The 6,683-nt window shown below is 37.9% G+C and overlaps 1 long non-coding RNA gene across 1 annotated transcript; it reads left to right on the top strand.

The window, feature by feature from the left end:
- Window positions 1-21: 21 nt before the first annotated feature.
- Window positions 22-1,584, top strand: LOC148106426 (uncharacterized). The gene is made up of 4 exons (XR_015719009.1): window positions 22-96; window positions 421-469; window positions 638-701; window positions 1,098-1,584. It is a non-coding gene; the product is annotated as an uncharacterized LOC148106426 (long non-coding RNA).
- Window positions 1,585-6,683: the final 5,099 nt, after the last annotated feature.

The raw sequence follows: 6,683 nt of genomic DNA, 5'->3' as shown, positions 1-6,683 counted from the left end.
GAAAGGGTAGTCTGGGGAAAAGGAGGATCACATTTGTCAGCTGGTTGTCGGAGCCTGTGTGAGCCCGGCAATGGCGGAGGAGCGCGGCTAAAAAACGTATTACTTTTTCTGGGTCACAAAATAAACTTTTAAGATATTTTCAGGCGAGAATGTAGCTGTGTAAAGTTCAAATATCTGCTCGATTTATCAAGACATCACATATTTGCAAAAATGCTCCAACGTTTTCAGAGACGTCCATTTTTTTCATGCTTTGTGGCAGCTTTTGAACATCTATGACATCTATTAATGTCAAATCTAGACTTTATTTAACAACATAAGCAAACTCTATGTTACAATAATTGCACAGCCATTAAGGATCAAATCAGTTTCTGAAAAATGTTCTGCTTTTTCTCCCTCTGCTTGCTTCTTACTGTCTTTGAGGCTCGGGACCAGCACTCCTGTTGTTGGACAGAAAGACATCGACTCAGTGGTAAGTATTTTGGTTTTCCAATATATTAGCAACTGTCAGTGACATTTATATTAATCAGGCTGAACTTTAATCATACTTTAGATCAGCATGTTTTACTTATTGTTTTATTTGTGCTTTGGTTTGGGGAAGTTGTTTCTTTACTGATCTTTTCCTGTCTTCTGTTATTAGACTTGAGATATGACTGCACTATGCTGTTGCTGGTGACTCCAGTTAATTCTACAAGACATGCTGTGTAAGTAAACAAACAACAACAGTTTGTCTGCATTTCTTGAAAGATCACATCCCCCAAACTTAGTTTAGAGGGTCTACACTGTATATAGTGAAGTCTGCAAGTTTTCTAACAACAAAATTTGTTTTGTGCCCAAATCATTTTGCACATCATTAGAATGAAAGTTATTGGCCATGTTTGCATAGCCCTTTTTAAAATGATGCTTTCATGACATTATTGTGTGTTGGGTGGTGGTCACGGCTATCCAGACTGACAGTGGGACATTGAATGTCACCTCTCTGGTGGGGAGGGAGCCTAAGATTGTCTAAATTGGAGTCTGTTTTATACCAAATGCAGAAAAAAATGTTTTAAGAAAGCAATTAAGTTCATGTTCCAAAAAATATGATTGTTTGCTTGCAGGACAACAGGAGAGATGAGTCCTCCATCACAGATGGTGTGGTCAGTGAAGATGGTCGCCTGCAGGTTCAAGCTCATTGCATCTCCAACCCACATCCACTGCCACTGTACTTAAGGGAAGTTAAAGACTTTCTTCTGCACCTACATTTGGATCACCTCGATCCATGATAGTCATTCAGGCAGTAATGCCTGGACTGGAAACAAGCCATCCTTAAAATATTACAACATTCCAGCTCATGTGTTGGAATGCAAAACAAATGTGTTGTTTAAATTAGAGACTGCACTTGTGACAGAACAACAAATATTTTATTTTGATTATATAAGTAATGTAAGTACAAAACAAACTTGTGGTAGGCCTAAACTTATTTTCAGAATAATTACATCTGAGACTTTGTTTCATTGTGAGATTATAACAGTGATGGCAATATAATTGTTTGTTGTTCAGCAGAACAGTGTCCAGTAGTACTTTGTTGTGTTTGAAAATAAAAGTTGGGCTGATTTTAACATCATTACAAAAAGTGTTGTTAATTGTTTTTAATCATATTCAGGTTACCACAAATTGTTTTTTCATTTAGTTGAACTTGAAATGTTTGTCAGTAAGTAAACAATTAGTATTGTACAGTCAGAAATATCAAGTTATTCTTAATACTGCAGACTTGCAATGATGGCTGTTGTCCTAACAGTGATCTTAAGTAAGCTTTACTTAGTTTTTTTGAGGCAACGAGTTTCCTTAATTTTTTGAGTTCTGGGAACTAACAAGGCCGTACAGTGTACTCAAAATGAGTAAGTTGCCCTAACTTGGTCATCTTACGTAAACTTGATCCAATTTTCTTGAGTTCTGGGAACAAATGAGCTTGTACAGAGTACTCAAAATAAATAAGTTATCCTAATTTAGTCATTTTTAGCTAAGCTTTACTCAATTTTTTTGAGGCAACGAGTTTCCTCAATTTTTTTGAGTTCTGGGAACTAATTCGATTTTACAGTGTGTCAGTGTAGCGGTAGAAAGGTTATTATTTGGACTTTCAGCCACAGGACATGGGCACGTTGCATTCACTGATCAATCATTAACTCCTCCGCATGCATATACAAAGTGTTGTGGAGTTAATAATGAGATTATGATGAGTTAACAATCTTTCTAAACAGCTCGAGCTTGGCTGAAACTGGTTCATGGATTAGAGGAATTGTTGGTGTTACAGGGGCTCAGTCAAAGTCCAGACCTCAACTTGATTGAAATACTCTGGAGGAACTTTAAGAGCCCGAAAATAAATATTTGTCCGCAAACATAAATGACCTGAAGCAAAGAAAGTAAAGAAATATGGGTCAAAATTCCTGAGAGACCAATAAAGTCATACAGAAAATAGTTATTCCTGCTAAAGGGGGCTCTGCAAGCTGCTGAATCATGGGGTCTAATGAGTTTTCACAAAACTGCATAGAGACTCTACCTGCTCTTCAAATGGACAGCTGAGATTGATACAGAAGGAAAATGATGAGCTGTTGAAGTCAACACAAAGAAAGCTCTGACCTTCAGCTTCTTTTCTTTCTTCTACTGTGATGGGCTTCCCATACATACAAAGGAATATATTCACATCTATATACAGTATGTAATTCCCTTTTACATCAAGGACATTGTATATCATGTATTGTACTGTACTGCAGTAATGGTGACTTTTGAAACTGAAAATGAATCTTTCTTTTTGAAAGCAGAGCGTACTTGTATTTTCTTGTATTTTCTTAGGACTGCCCTATTAACAGTAGCTTACAGCCATGCCAGGCTGGTCTGCAGTTAAACCAGTCTGATCTGTTGTAAACACAATGGTTCAAATGGAACGGATAAGTGCTGCTTTTGTCACATTCATACCATGATTTAATAAATTACCTGTTAAGTTGTGAGTTTTACATTAAAGTGATTTTAAAAAAGTGAAACAAAACAATTAAAAAAAGCAAAGCTGTTATTAGATAAGTGACTTTCTGCATTACATTTTTTATTTGGTTCATTATTTTCTACCTCCAACATTCCTGCTATGCAAGGGGAACATGTTTAAACTGACACTTAGTTGCTTTTCCAATTTTTTTTTAATCTTCATTCACAGCCAGTCTCATCATTAGTCATTAGTTTTTCCTCTCTGCTCTTCGTGCTGTTGTTTTGCTTTTTTTGGTTTGCATTATCAAGCTCAAAGTTTTCTTTGTGACGGGCTTATGTTGCACAGCTATTTTCAGCTTATTTGAATAAAAGCAGCAGAATCAGACCAAATAAGAAGCACTCTCACTTTGATGTCACAAGGCAGCAATCAGGCTTCATTGCACAATAATGCTTAAACCCGCTTTCATCAGGCTCAGCCTCTCAAATTTAAAAGCACACAAGGAGCACAATAGTCACAGTGTGCTATGCTCCATATCACATAACACTTATTTCTGTGCAGAGTAACACACCCACTCCTGCCATTATTTATTGCATGCTACCAGTTTTCCTACATAAAATCAAAACTCTTTGTTCTTGATCAAATTTAAATAACCAGTTTGGCTAGTTTAGAAGAATCGTTAACCTATGTGACAGTTTGGAGACCAGATGTCAGATGTAAATATATCTACATAAACTCTTTAACCATTTTAACAGTAATAAACGATACTTACGAAATTGTTAATAAATGGCTTATAAACTGTCCATGAACATTTCTCCGCAACTGAGGTTAAGAAACACTGTAATTCATCTAGTAACACTATATGGATCGTTTTTAAAAATGTATGTTTTAATAAACAGTTACTTAAAGATTAGGCAGATAGTGTTGCAGTGACGTAGATCACAAGGCAGCCAGTCCAGAGACCATGTTTCATGTCCTGTGTCACTCTCAGATTGGTTAGGCTCAGGAAAAGATTGTGATTTTGGTTAAACTAGACCCATTCTCAAAATTAACCCTGCAGACTGGAAAAGGTACGTACCTACAGTGTTGGGGAGTAACGGAATACATGTACCGCCGTTACGTATTTAAAATACAAAATATGAGTAACTGTATTCCGTTACAGTTACCGATTAAAAGGGTGGTATTTAGAATACAGTTACTTTGTTGAAATAGGGAAAAGGGATTACGCGGCGGTCTTTTCCTGTTTCATATGTTAGGCTATGCCCTCTCTATTTTTGGTAATTCCACACTGGTGGAAACCCAAACAAAACACGCATTAAGAGGCTCAAATGCCGTGTCTCAATCTCGAGTCTCATAATGACGTGAAGAAATATTTTTTAAAATGATTTAATATGAAGGCAATAGCAGAGTGTTACAGGCATCGCCCTAAAGAATGTAGCCTCATGGGCAGTGTAGTCCGTGCTGCAGGGAGAATGGACTGCCATACACGTTATGTATCTATGAGCCTGGGAGGGAGAAAAAGGCGAGTGGAAAAGTAGAGTTGTCATCGAGCAGAAACGGGAGCTGGAAGCATGTAAATATAATAATAACCACTGCAGCCAAAAAAGTGTGCCTGACGAGCCCAGTTGTAAGCTATTAAGACTCGAGTGTACACTGTGTTTGTGTTTTCCTCCTAAACAATAAGTTCCGCTGGAGCAGCATTTCAACGCTTCTCTGTCTCTCGCTAGCAAAGTTGACCAAGACAACAAAATAAAGCTAGTTTTCGGCTACGAGCCCGACAAGGAAACCGACGTGTTAGCCAGAGGTCCCTTTACTACGGTTCGGAGCCGCGGACCTGTTTTATATACGCTCGGAATAGTTTTCTATACGAGATCGCTGCAAAAAGTGCAGCCTTACCTAATGTCCACCCTACTGTTACTCATTTTATATTAAGATTTAAAAATCTAGTTGCTATTGAGTATCCTGCAAGTAGCCTTCAGTAATAGTAATGAATCACACAGGAACAGGACATTCATTAGTTGTAAAACAGCATGATAATATATTAAGTAATCCAAAGTATTCAGAATACGTTACTCATTGAGTAACGTAACGGAATACGTTACAAAATACATTTTGGGGCATGTATTCTGTAATCTGTAGTGGAATACATTTCAAAAGTAACCTTCCCAACACTGCGTACCTACTAGTACCTACTTAAATGTGACCCCAAAGGCTCCGTGTTGTGCACAAGGAGCCATGATTTCATGTTGTTTACACCCAGTTCTGACTCTACCATCTGAATGTGGCAGGAGAAATCTACTCATCAGACCAGGCAACACTTTTCACATTTTCTGCTGTCTAGTTTTGGTGATCCGGTACAAACTGTAGCCTCAATTACCTGTGCTTAGCTGACAGGAGTGGGTATCAGTGTGGTCTTCTGCTGCTGTAGTCCATCTGCTTCAAGTGTTTGATGTGAAGAAATCTTTCCCAGAGAAGTGCTGCTCACTGGATATTTTCCTCTTTCAGACCATTTCTCTGTCAACCCTCACACAGTCATTTAAATCACTTTTCTTTCCCATTAGATGCTGTCATGCTCATGTCAAATGAAGTTGTTGCTGTGTGACTGGCTCATTAGATACTTGCATTCACAAGCAGACAGTTGTATGTAAGAATTAGGAAGATCCACCTCACCTTTGCCACTAAAAGTGTGTCACAGTACCTGCAGCAAAGAACAGCCTGTGTGTATCTCTGGAACCATGCTTTTTTGAAACAATGTCAGACTCTGACATCGTGGGAATGTGGAGAAGTTCAGTGATGAAGCCTTTTCTTGCTCTCAAACCAGGCACATTTGATTAGAAGCTTCCATGCGAAGTTGCTTGTTCGCAGCTTTAATGAAGGAAACGATAGAATAAACACTCATGCAAGTGCATTTATGGATTTCTTTAACTTTGTGTGGTTCTTTTCATCTTATGTGACAAAACTAATGACATTTTAAGTGAAAGAATTATACTATTATTAGAGAGCAGTAAATGGTTAATGGTAAAGTTTAATCAAGTACAAGTGTGCACAGTGTGTTACAAAAAATAACTACAAATGAATTAAAATAAACGAAAGACTAAAAAAATAAATCTTCCGTTGTTGCTTTCCAGTTATTCATTTTTGATTCATGAATTCATTGATTGATTAGATATGTTTACATATGTTTACATATGTCTTAGATAAACATGTTCCGTTGCTTTATTAATTTCAGTGTGCTTGCTCTCTCTCGGTGACTTACCAATGATGCGTGCTTTGTAGGTTTGAATTGTGGCTCGATTGTCATCCAGCGACTGGTTTCCCCAGAGCACCACATGAGAGCTATCACATGCTGAGCACAATGCTTAGTAAACAGTGCAGTGTGCGAACAGTCCAGGTGCTGCTCAGGCTTTTGTCAGGGTTTAAAAGGCTGCAATGAGCTAATGACATAAATGGTTTTCCCTCATCATCCCAGTACCTTTTACTGTGTTTACATTTATTGTTTGTTTATTTATTTTTTTTAGCTATTACTTTGTGAAGAGTCATCATACATTGAAAATGTCACGGCTGGGGCGGGAGTCGTGTGGATGGTGAGAAAGGAGAATCCAATGGCAGACAATGGTGGAGGTGCAAGTGGGTTTTATTTACAGTGCAAATAACAGAAGCTAGGGCAGGACAGAACATAAACCTAAACTGGGTGAAAATAACAAACAAACCTGGAACATAAGGTCAGCGG

Source organism: Neolamprologus brichardi, chromosome 1 (assembly GCF_056152115.1).
Source record: "Neolamprologus brichardi isolate AB-2024 chromosome 1, ASM5615211v1, whole genome shotgun sequence".
NCBI classification, from domain to species: Eukaryota; Metazoa; Chordata; class Actinopteri; order Cichliformes; family Cichlidae; genus Neolamprologus; species Neolamprologus brichardi.
The sequence above is the reverse complement of the archived record's forward strand: the minus strand, read 5'-3'. Positions and strand labels throughout refer to the sequence as shown.